The sequence below is a fragment of the Erithacus rubecula genome (genome assembly GCF_903797595.1).
Source record: "Erithacus rubecula genome assembly, chromosome: 2".
In the NCBI taxonomy this organism is placed as follows: Eukaryota; Metazoa; Chordata; class Aves; order Passeriformes; family Muscicapidae; genus Erithacus; species Erithacus rubecula.
The window spans coordinates 64,569,340-64,582,582 of record NC_136685.1 but is presented as its reverse complement, the minus strand read 5'-3'; the positions used below and the strand labels follow the sequence as shown (position 1 = coordinate 64,582,582).

At 41.0% G+C, this 13,243-nt stretch overlaps 1 protein-coding gene across 1 annotated transcript in view; it reads right to left on the bottom strand.

The window, feature by feature from the left end:
* TAB2 (TGF-beta activated kinase 1 (MAP3K7) binding protein 2) overlaps window positions 1-8,407 on the bottom strand; it is a 59,293-nt gene extending 50,886 nt beyond the window's left edge. Inside the window, exon 1 of the mRNA XM_079298867.1 lies at window positions 7,950-8,407. The gene's annotated coding sequence lies outside the window, so the exon portion shown is untranslated. The remainder of the gene's footprint in view (window positions 1-7,949) is intronic.
* Window positions 8,408-13,243: the final 4,836 nt, after the last annotated feature.

Sequence of the window (13,243 nt, the reverse complement as noted above, 5' to 3'; positions counted from 1 at the left end):
AACTCCTCACTCAATGCTGCAGCCCTTCCAGAAAAATAACACTATTCTGCACACATAACTGCACTACACCAGCAATCTCTGTATGCAGACTGCTGTATTATGGAAGGATGACACTCTCCCACCCATCCAAAATTATGCAGCCATGTTGGTACCTTTCCCAGCTTTGACAATACCAGTATCATCAGAACAGTGAAGATACCACATTGTCAAACTGATCTTTTTCCTTCACAGTATATGTATGAAAGCACTAATAACAGAAATTATATTTTCCTTTTGATCTGGAAACCACAGGGGTTTTTAGCCTCATGCAGGGGAAAAGAAGAAACAAATAATGGGTATTTTCTCTGAACCTTGCTGCTTAACACATCACCTGCTAGACACAAGAGACTGGAAAAACCAGGAATTTCCACAATCCAAACGACAGCTTTCATCTGCTGCTTACAATTTATTTTATTCTCCTTTGCCAGATACTGTGGAAGAGGAACTATTGCACTTTACACATAGAAAAGAAAGATCAAAATGTGCTTCTTGTAGAGGTACAAAAACTTCAGCAACCTTTTTTACACATACATTCATACTAAGTTTTAACTCGGATACAGAACAGAATTAAATATATTTTTAAAGAAATTGCTTGTGGTTAAATTTTCCTTTTATTCAACTCATCTTCTGAAGAAATAAAAAGTTCTCATTCTGAGTGAAGCCCCAAGTGTCACAGATGTGATCCACTGTGATAACCTTCAACTCTCTGCTTTGACACATCAAAGTCTACCCTAAGCAACTACCAATGAATACAAGCTAGTGAGGGTCTAACCCAAGTAATTTCATAACTCTTCTATGAATTTTCCAGACAAATATTAAAAGTCACGTCAAAACATCATTAAATGAATTACAGCTATCAAATACAGTTTTAATTAATTTTTAAAGACTGGAACGATTTTTACATGACTGGACAACTAACAGGCCTCATAAAAGAAAGATGCAAATACTTTGCTATATGTCTTTGTCTAATCCAATACAGGTACCTAAGTAAACAAATTTATTATTTATGGGACTGCAAACTCTTCTATGACTGACTTATTTAATAAATATTTATACACTGCCTTGCACAAAAGCACCTAGTCCAGGTCAAACTCTAGTCAATAGAATAATCTGGTATTGGCAGTTGTTACAGTAAGACAGTTTTAAATACACAATTTTGTGCACACAAAATAATCTTATTCCCATTTATCAAAGACAAGAGTAGTACATTAAAAAAAAAAAAAAAAAGAGAGAAAGACACCAGATTCTTTTACTGCTTTGTACTTATCAACCTAAGCCACCTTTTTAAGCACACTTTTGCTGAGCCCCTGGAGATTGTTTCGAGGCTTAAGGCTGTTGGACTTAAAAAGGCTCTCTTAAAGAGATAACCTACTGTTCCCTTTGAAAAACAAATGCTTGTTCAACACACAGAAAGTTGCAGTTTGAACCAGCTGAATGAATAGAAATAAATCCAACTACAGAACTCCAGAGCTTTTTTTTTTTTTTTCTATCATTCTCTCAGGAAAGCCCAAAAGGAGCAGGGGCAAACTTACCAATGATACTCTGAAGAAGAGACAAAATGGGAATGAAATTACAAGTGCTGAATATCTTTTCTTAAGAAAGGTATCCAAGAAAGTTTAGAACAAAAAAGAATGACAAAGTGAAGCATAAACAAGAGAACACTAACACTTTAGCTATAAAGTATAGATGAGCATGCCAAAGCAAGGTAAATGAAGAGGATATGAATGACCAGATTTCCTCAGTTCTAGCTCACCTACAAATATGATAGGATGTCAGTAAAGTAGTTGGAAGAGATGAATTCTGCATGGCACAGAATTTTTAAAGTAAAGGAAAACTTAACAGAAATAACAAACAAAAAAAACTATGAATGCTGTACAAAGATGGGAGAGTACTGCAAAAAGACATGTAGCACAGCACAGACACACGGAGGGGAGACTTCAGTTCTCAAGGGTTTAAACACAACATGAATTAACAAAAGATACAATTACAGACCACACTATACAACTTACATATTTCTTTAATGTGCTTTTCTTCTAACACATAGGTGAAACAGTTAATTTTTTTCAACCTGGGGAAATCAGACTTAGGACTTAGACATAGAAAGACTTCTGCATTTCTAGCCTTCAGTACAAAATAGAAATCGATATTCACAACCCAAACAGCTTCAAGAAAGGAGATGACTTATCTGAATGTACATGTCATTCACAGCTTCTGAAGCATCAGATCAGTAACTAATGTCTGTGGCACAGTTACATTTTGAAACTTACTGTATTTTTTTTAGTTTCATATACCTTCTTAAAAAAGATATTCCGAGAACACATTGATAAACGGATGGCTCAGCAAGAGATTTTTACACACAGTGCAATTTCCTTTGAAAAATGAACTCTAAAGCCCTAGCTTTGACAACCTCCAGAGTTACTCCCTAAACATATGTATGCTTGATCTTTCTACAAGTCACTTATGAAAACACCTGATAACAGGAAAGCATATTCTTCAACAATAAAAACAGGCTGCAGCAAATAAAATTAAAGGGTTACTCTTAAAGAGTATTTCCCATCCGCCAGTGATTTCTTATCCATTTCTACTAGCATTTTGGACAAAATAGAGCTGTACCAAGCAAACACTTATTTCAAGACTCAAAAAACTCCATAAATTTTTTAGTCTGTAAGAAATGTGTATTAAGAAACAAATAATTTCAGTCTTACTAAAACAATTTGATACTACCATGTCTCACCTTCTCAAATATATCAGATTTGGGAGTACATCACATATACTGTGGGCATGCAGCAGCCCACAGAGACATGACTGAATTAAACTACCAGCATGCAAGCAACATGTAAGTCACATTATCTAAAGAAACCGCAACCATACATGATGTAACAATAAAATAATGTTTTTGATAGTGTATTTTCAGAAAAACATGTATGTCTTATGCACTTGTGTAACTCCTCCCTTACTCATGCACATTCTTGCCCCATGCTACTTCACATACTGCCAGTCTGGGCACTCCTGTTGAATCAGACCCACACAAACACAACAGCAGGCACAGCTCAAGAGGCTCTGTAATGAGTGGAAGCAATAATATCACCAAACCTTTTTTTTTTTCCAGTTTTCATCTTCTTAAGAACCTATTTTAATGTTATTTTTGTTCAGGGTCCTGTCCCAGAAACAGCAAAAGTAATGTTGTCCTGTTTCCCACAGATTTTTCTCTCCCTCAGCCATGCCCCTGTGTTCCAATTAGTCACATTCCACTTCTATCCCAGAAGCCTATTATCTTACCACTCTCTTCCAAGCACTGGCCACAATATACTTAACCTCTCATGTCCTCTAACTACTGACTGAAGAGTACAGCACTTCAGACCTGGGCCTTACCCCACAGACAATTGGCAGCTAACTACAGGTAACTGCTAAATTCATGCAAAAATTCCCCTAAAGAGATGATCTTAATGAAGCCATCAACTTAAACGAGTTTAACTTTTGTTCAACATTATGTCAATTATATTGGCATTATGTATAATGTCAAATCTTTCACATCTTGATCCTTGGCTAATTTCTTTGCTGAAATATTGATGATCTCAAAATTTACTGAGATACAAGATTAAATGAAATATGACTGCTTTTAATTTTTAGAAAAGCAAATTAAAGACAGTTTATACACTACAGAAATATACAAAAGCAGCAACTATTTCTTAAAAAAAAAAAAACAAACAAAACTACAGAAAATAGGTGCATCTCAACATCTCATCCACAAGAGAACATCTGATTCTGAACTCCCAAAATGCAAGAAATTGCATTTATGTGTTTTGTCCTTTTAATAACTATTCGCATCTTCTGATCATTTTCAAGTGCATTTTCAAGGTCATATAAAATCTCACAGATAAAAGGGTTCTACAAACTTTGCAAAAACTGGCAGCTTTGTAAAAAAAAGTAACCTGAATTCCTGCTTTCAATGAGAGTAAAAGCAGGTGGAATTCTGCCTTCTCCACTGGCAGCCCCAGAAGACCAGCCAGCCTGCACCATGTAGGACCACATTTGATTAATTTTGGAAGAAGCATAAGATACTTTGCATTTAAGTGGTAATCTAACTTAAGTTAATCGTCAAAGCAATGAGTATATAAAGTGGCTTTGCCCCACTTTTGGCAAATTCTAGCAAACCCAACAATATCATGACTAATCGGTGTAACAGTCCTAGATACTTGGGTGATAATTTTTGAAAAACTCTGTATATACAATCTACAGCTTTCTTTTGCCATGGAGTATTCTCAAGCTAATGCTTTTTTAAACACTAAAGGGAGGCACAAGGTTTAAATCCATGCTGAAACACAGATTTTTAAATAATGGAAAAATTAAATGCTGTTCATAGTACAACCAGGATCTGAAGGCGTTTTAAACCACTCATCTTTAAAGAGAGTGAAATCTGATCTTCATCTGTGCTTAGAATAGGAAAGAGCTACACATTTTGCATATTGCTACAAGAATTGATTCCACACAGTGTTTTTCTAAGAATAGAATGCATATTTCAAACAACAAAAAAAGCCATTTTTCTGGTAAAATTCTCTGACTAGGTATTAACTTACAATTTACTTAGCAGATTACCAAATTATGCTTGTCTTCTTGCAACCAGAAAAAAAAATCTATTAAGTTCTAAAAATATTAACTATTTAACTATACCTTAACTGCACCTATGGCAACAAGAATATGCCAAGTGATGCTGTTCATTCAGCAACAGTCATGTTCCATGAATATCAGGATACTACATACAAACCCCTACACACAAAGATCTTTTAACTTTACTTACATCAAGCTATTTCATTTGGTTTCACTAGAATCCAATTCCTACCAATTAAGGAACACCACCCAAAGGCAGTGTAACAGAAACCAGAAAACCCAGTAAATATCTGTATAGCATGCATTTGCAGTCATTTCCTGATTGACAATTGTACTTGCTGATCAGTTCAATAAAAATAAATCCCTAATTTTATTATAATTAGGATAAAGGTCTACAAAAACTTCTGTCAGGGAAATCATCAATATTATGTCCTGATTTTTTGGTAAGCATTCTCAGGAAAGGATGAAACTGAAACAACTATTATACTGAAAAACCCCTGATGACACTGAAGAGCTTATAAGAAAAAATTACCCAATTGTACATCTGACAGCTTTCTTGCTTTCACAGTTGTATTTAAATATGTGGAACCCAAACCAGACCAGGTTGCTAAGCTGGGCTCAAGATGCCTTAGAGCATCCAGCAGCATTTCTCCTCTTTGAAACAGAAAGCACACACCTGCCCAATTGAGATAACCTCCTATACCAATGAAGTGAGAAAAACCCAACTTGAATCACTGTATACATTCGTGGTAAAAAAGTTACCTTTCATGTAAAACATTTAAATATTTGAGTTTTGAACGCAGCTTTTAAAAAATCCAGTTCTGAATCACTGGAATTTTTGTTCTGTTTTCTGTAAAAGCACCACCAGTAACATCGCTCAGCATTCCGCTTGCAGCAGTTCAGAAAAGATCAGCCTGATCCCGCAGTCCTAAATTTACAGTCACTTCATAAACTTGAGGTCACATCTGACCAACTTGTTTCTTCCAGTGTTTCCAACCATGGAGATCATAAGAAGGCAGCACTTGCAACAGGATGGATAGTAACACCATTTTATGTTTCAAAGTACACTCTTGCAAAAAGAAACAGAAATAGTTTGCCAATAGCTCTTAAAAAAAAAAAAAAACAAAAAAAACCAACCAAACAAAAAACCAACCAACATTTTTTTTTTCTGAGAATAATCTCTTCAACAGATGACAGGTTTAATTCTACAAGACTCAAAAAACACACCAGTTACCTCTAACACCAAAAACCATTACAAAACAACTCGGCTTTCACCATGCCATGGTGCAGAAAATCACTATCCTCTGTTCTTGTCACTGCTGGAAAAGAGAAGTTTCTACCAGAACACTGTCACAGGAAGAGTGCCCATTTTCAAGAATTCTACTATTGTATCAGCAGATATAAAGGAAGAGAGAAGAACCCTTTGATTCGTCTTATACTGAGAAAGAAAATGGTTTGTAATTCACAAAGTCTTGAAAAGCTGGGATAAGCAAGGGTAGCACAGCACAGCATAGCAAGATGGCACTGCCCCCACACGTAATGACAGGGATGGTGCTTTATCAAGTATCTCTCAAACACAAAACTAGGATGACCCAGACTTAGTACCTCCCCCAACCACCTTCCTTACCTCTTCCCCTTTGCAGGCTCTCTCCACTGTGAAGCAACTTGACAAAAACCACCTAGGTCTTCTCAGTTTTTTTACAAGAAATTGAGACTCAACTGAGGGTTCATTCTGCTGCAGCACAAACCAAGGTAATATCTACAGGTAAGCCTTCCCAAGTTTAACATGTGGATCACAGTCACAATTAACTGAGATTTTCATATAAAATATGAACTTGCTGAAGCTGATGGCATGTCCCTCCTAATGTGTCAGTGGAACTTCCCTCTTGCCAAAAGTAGGTATCAGAATTCTGGGGTTTGACAAAACCCAATTACAGCAGTATAGGTAAAGAACAAATAACTAAAATATACATGTGAAAATACAAATGCCTAATTATCTAAAAATCAATAGCTAAGCTGAAAATTATTCCTGATTTCAGCCAATTGTGAATTTAATGCTATTGCTACAGCATCATTGGCCCTCCTTACACAGGAGTGCACGAACAGTACCATTCTGGTGGGTAAAATCATGACATAAACTAATTTGAACAGTCTAAGAGAAAGATTATCCGACTTATGCTGATGTCTAGGAGGAATATCTTAAGAGTATTAAAAATTATATGCAGCACCATTTTCAGCATTCTACAGGCAAACTTTAGAAACTACTTTATCAAGTCTGTGTCAGATATCCCAAAGCTACAACTAGAAAACCACACCTGAAACCCACTCCTTACTGAGAAGCATCCCTTTGAAAATTCCTTTTTAATGTATGTGCTTCCCATCATTAATACAGAAACGCCCACAGGTCTTGGGAACAAACCAGGCCCTGCCGAGCCTCCAGGCACAGCACAAAGAACACCAGGCTCCTGTTCTGAAGGCCTTGCCTACATCTAACAGGACTGAGCACTCAGACTTTTCATACAAGCCTTCCAATGAATGAGACAGAGTACTACACACCTCCACAAAGCGTTCCCGCGTCTTTCAGAGGGACAAAACAGAAAAAGGGAAGAAAATGAGAAACAGTACGCATCTCCTCTCTGCAAAACCCCTCTTATCAGAATCACGTCAAGAATTTCTACTCGACAATTAAATTGACTCGAATAATGGAAACCAACGTCCCAAATATACTATATATGGAATCGAGCCCAGCCAGCCCCCGCAAAGGCACGGGGCACTAAAATCTCACACCTCAGCCGCCCGGGTCCTCATCCCCAAATGGCGGAGTCTCGCCCAGCGAACTCACACCTGTCACCTGCCAGGCGCCGGGCCAGCCCTTCCCTCCCTCCCTCTCTCTCCCCCTCGCTCCCTCCCGCAGCCCGGCGAGCCCGCTGGCAGCTCCCGCCCCTCCCCGAGCAGCCGCAGCCCCCCGATCCCTCCCCGCCTCGGGAAGCTCCAGCGACTGGCGAAGGAAAATAAGTTTCCATCTCTCGCTGAACGCCCCGCTGTGCGGAGGCTTCCCGTCCCCTCCCGTCCCCGCTCTCCCACCCCGCCCCAGCACGCCGGCACGATCGGGGTGCCGGGGCTGCTCCCTCCCCTCGCACAGGCCTCCCCTGTCTCCCTCACAGCCCGGGGCGCGCTGAGCGGCCGCGGGAGCCCCGGGCCCGCCGCCCCCCCGCGCCTCTCCCCGCAGCCCCCCGGGGATGGGGGCAGGAAAGCGGCCCGGGGAGCCGCCACCAGGCCCGCCTCGGCGGGGTCAGCCTTACCCTGCTGCCGCTTCTCCTCCTCCTCCTCCTCCTCCGCCGCCGCCTCCCCCACCACCACGGCAGCAGCCGCCGCCACTACCGCCGCCACTACCGCCACCAGCGCCGCCGCCGCCTCCGCCCGGCAGGGGGGACCCCGCCGACCCGACCCGCTCCGCAGCCTCCCGCCGCCGCCGTTCCGCTCCGCGGGGGGAGGAGGCGGAGGAGGAAGGAGGAGTAGGAGGAAGGAGGGCAGGGGGGTCCGTGCTGCCGCGGCGGCGGGCGGGGAGCGGTGCGGTGCGGTGGGGGCGTGTGAGGGTGTGCGTGCGGTGCCTGTGGCGGCGCCGCTCCCGCTCAGCCGGAGCCGCCGCTGGGGCCGCGCGCCGCTCCCGGCCCCCTCCCCCCGCGCTCGCTGCGCTCCGAATCAAAATAGAGCGACAATATGGCGGCGGCCGCCCCAGCATCGCGAGAGCGCGCCGCGAGCGCTAACGGGGCCGCGCCGCGCGCCAATGGGCGCCGGGGCGGCGCCTCCGCCGCTCCGCCCTCAGGGCGGCATCGGGATGGGGATCGGCATCGGGAGCGGTGCCTCAGCGCTCCGGGACACCGGGGTGCGGGGGGGCTCACGGCGGCCCCTTCCTGCCCTGCCACTGCTGCTCCGCCTGGCCCCGCGCCAGAGGAGGGAGAAGCGGCGGTGGCGGGAAGGTGGGCTGCCCTCCTGGGAAGCGAGCAGGGTCTTAAAGGGCTGGGAAAGGAACGGCAGCATCTGCAAGGGGAAAAAAACAAAACGAAGAAAATTAATATTAATTAGGGCCCCCTTCCCCATTTATCTCCAAAACAGTTGTTTCGAGGGAAATGCCAGACTCTTTCTGTCTGACACAGCAGCGCTTACTCCACTTTACAAAGAGTACGTGATTTCCATCATCCCTCTGAGGCAGAGCTCTGACTGATCATCTCCCAAAAATGCCGCCAGGCCAACAGGGCCCGGTGTGCTGGTGTTCCCTCTTCCTCTCTCAGCTCCACCCCAGTCCACGACAGGCATCTTTAATTTTAGTGGGGTATCCAAGTAGGTCTTTGTATTTCTGTAATTTGTGAAGCTTTAGCTTCGATGAAAAGACAACTTTCTCATGATATTGTAAAATCATCCAGTAAATCAGCTGAGTTTTGGGGTTGTGATGCCTTTCACTATCTACTCCTTATTTTTCCTATATTTGCTTTTGTCGTTGGATGCTACTGGGAACCAGGGAAAAAGCAGCCTTGAGGTCTTGCCTTTCTCAGGCCTTTATGAGGTCAAGGAATTATAACAATGATTAAACACCTGCAGGGTGCGTGAGAGACATGCTAAAGTGAGAGGTGTTGCCTTCTTTCACCAATGAATCTTTTTTATTCTGTTTTGCACATAATACCCTATATACATGTGTAGTGTTTCTTTAAATAAAGCTCTTTTCTCTTGCTTCTCCATTACATGAGGAACTTGTTGCATTACCCTTTTCACCACTCCTATAGCCTTAAAATGCAACATGCTTTCTTCCTGCATCTCTTGAATCCTCCTTCTTCCTCCCTGCAGTGAGCAGGTGCTGCCTGTGTTGTCCATCCATCCATTCTGGTGTCATTTTACTCTGAAAAATATAGCCAGACACAGAAATAATTTTCAAGTAATATTTATCATCTATGGCAAAGGGAAACTGCCTGAAACCCTGCAACCTAGAATGGCAAGGAATGGGATGTGCTGAAGCTTTCAGCTTTTCCCATACAGTGGGACTGGGCTGGAATCAATAGAGAGAAAGATTTTCTCCACCACCTTAACTCCCAGAGACAGCAGTAATTTCCAGCACATGCCAGTGTGTGGAAGGTACTACAAAATGGCCACACCATAATCATCTCAAAACTATCCCCTACACTATTCATTTCAGTGGTATGACAAGAGAGAGCTGCACTTTCTTTGCAAGACCTCAGCTGTTAGACTGGCCAATTAACAATTGCAACAGTGAATGGCATGAACCAATAAAAAATCCAGCATGCTGTAGGCAGGAACTAAATTACTCATTACAATTTAGGCTAAGTGTTCTGTTACAAGAAATAAAGTCAACCTTGTTGCTGAAACAATGGATTTGTGCAGAAATTATTGGAAATGCACTTCCCAAATAAAAGCATTAACAAGGGAAAAAATCCCTCTCAACTACATTTAGTTAAGGCTGTCAGAATCCCAAGGGAACTGCAAGGATTGACTGGAGCAGGCAGTGAGAGAGAGAATACCAAGGAGTCTAATAGTGAGTTATTATGCTGTGAGGGGGAAAAAAATAGAAAAAAGGGGAAGAGGAAGACAGCTTTTTTTCCTTCACAAAACGGAAGTATAAGGGGGGAGCGTGTGTGTGTACATACATTCCAGTAAGAATCAGTTGTTTTCATAAACTGCAACAGAGAATTCTGCAGTTCTTTTGTACATCAGCAGCATGGAGTATGAAACACTTATGTCCAAACCTTATTATTCAGCCTATCTTTTTCCAAGCTTATACAGGGTTGAGAGTCACTGAAATTTGTTCGTTTGTTGCAAACAAAATAGTATTTCTCCAAGCTGAGACTGAAATGATTACAGTCCATTACAAAAACAGGTAATGGGGCACCGAGAAAGAAGATGCAGTGGGAACATCAGGTCACAGCTGTACCAGGGGTTGCCCCACTCTAAGTGCCCAGGTACATTAATCAAACCTTTCTCTTTTGCCACCTGTGCAGTAGACAATTCATGGTCTGCCTTGTCATTGCTCAAGCACCCTGATCTTCCGCTCTTCCAGCACAACTGTTTCAAACTTCCTTAAGCCATTCCTGTCCTTTAAAACAGGATAATGTGCTCACATGAATATGTTTTGTGCACAAGAAACTCAGTTTATTTTCCTAAGTTTAATACCAAGTTAAATATTTTACCCTTTTGCCTACAGTTGCTAAAACAGGGATTTACCCCAGGAAAGTGAGACCACTTCTCACTGTGCTATCAGCAGAATTCACTGCAATGCTTAACCACTGGGATCATGTGAATGAGCTGCACTGTCCCTCCCCTCCTTTTCCAGGCTCCCCACACAACATCTATGTCTGAGTCTGTTGCTAAAGTAGCTCTTCTCTGCTCCTATGGCAGCTAATTTTGAATCACTTTTTAGCACCTTCACAAAATTAAAGAACAACTATTTAGGAAATAAGGTCTTTGTAGTGGGATTTAGAAATAAACAGTTTTTCTGTGTATCTGAAACAAGAACTAGGCAGATGTAGCTAATAGTACATTCTGTGTATAACTCTTACCGTGATGCAAATCAAAGCTCAGTCTCCAGTGAGGCACAGGCCTTGCTTCTTTCCCTGAAGATTTTAGAGATTAACCCCATTTTTGCCATAGAAGAGATGATATCATGGTTTTTATGACTTCATCAAGCTGTTTATATTTTTCCCTGCTAGCAAATGAAATTTTGAATAGGTTTGAGGAATTATTCTAAACATCTTGTACAGAAAAGCTATTTCTACAAAGTACAGTCAATTTCATCAGCTTTCTACTGACAATTCTGATGCTGAAATTTCCTGATAATGCTCTTTGGAAAAGGTAAGAGGAGGAGTCGGGTTAAAATCCACAACAACTGCATCATTATTTCTGAAATTGAGTTTAAAAGTCATCTTCCACAGCAGAAGAAGGTAGCATTGGCAGTTTTAAAGACACTTTTACATTGAACAATCATCTGGCAATTTTTTTCATTCTTCTAGAAAGGAGGTCTGTCAGCCTCCTATTGGAAGGGTGACAAAAACAGAAATAGTATTCACTGGCCAAGGACAGTCCTTGGAAGTTCCTAGCCTGAGGCTGCAACCACAGCTTCTGCTACAATAAAAATTAGAATTTAAATTAATAACGACATAACACAGAAATTCACCTTATTTCACAAGAAATTTCAGGCACTGTACTTCCATTCCACATGGAAGTTACCAGCTGTTGTGCTCTGATGTCTTCTTTGCAATCTGCAGAACACAAACAGCTCCTGGCATTACTGTTGAGACTCCCTTCTTTTCCAGGTTGCTGCTGTCCTTTCTTCAAGACAGCACCAGCTTTTTCACTTCCTAACAGCTCATCTGTTTGGGAGTGGAGCACAAACATGACATTTGCGATAAGGATGTGATTAAGAGGTGCCTTAGTGGTTCATGAGTTCTAGCAGCTTCACAAGATTTGGATAAAGCTTTTGCTGAAGGAAAATCCATTGAGATTTTGAGGACAGCCAGCCTATCCAGGCTTTTCAGTTGTAAAAGCACAGGGACTTGTGTTACAGTGGAGCATTATTGTATTTTATGTATTGAAATGATGGAAATAGCACATTTTAAAACTTGGTAAGATTTTTTTTTAATGCATTAAAAAACCCACCCTTGTTTAAATTGGTCATGAGCATTTTAGAAGAATGTTTACACTTGAAGGAAAATATCTTTGTCTGCCCAAAGCAATTCTGAAGGGTTTTTTTTTTCAATAATTGTTTTAAAACTGGGGAAAGACATTCATATTAAAATAATCTTTTCAGTAATTAGGGAAAAGTGCATCCTTGGCAAGTCTTTCAGTGCTCTGAAAAAGAGAATTAAAAATGTGTGAATAAAAGCTCATATGTTCATATGACATACAGTTGAGTCAGTAGCTACTAGGGAGACAAAATTTAGTATTACTTATTGCTACCATAAACCTTTTTTATTAAACTATTTTATGTTAATTCAATGACAAAATATAAAAAGTTAAGGCCATTTGAGACTTCAAAATACTTCAGGAGAAACAGAGATTGTTTCTGCCCAAATCCACTCTTTCCTACACTTTGTGGGAAACAGAGTAGAAAATAATGATAAAAATTTACTTCCACTTTTTTAAGATTTATATAATACTGTTATATAGTTCCTACATGTCTCTAGGGTTTTGATCAGCAAGACACCTTTAGTCTCTTGCTAAAGTCCATCTTTATTCAAATACCTTTCAATCACTTGCTTCAATTTTATGCTGTGTTGAAACCTGATACAAAGAGCGGGTTTAAGTGTTTCTGGACAGGTATAACTTGCTGAGTTGAGACAGGAAACCTACCTTGAAGTCCAAACAAATGACTTGCCTGTTCCAGATACAAATCAGGCATGAATGTTTTCATAGTAAAAACCCTTGCAGAATGTCTTACAGCTCTTTCTTTCTCTAGCTACTGATTTTAACCTCTTCTGTCTCAGTGACTTCAGCCAAATCCCTTCCCTTTACACATTTTGTAAATATGAGAAGTGAAAGTGCAAACTACAAGATACTTATGTTATATTTATACTATATGTTAACACACAAG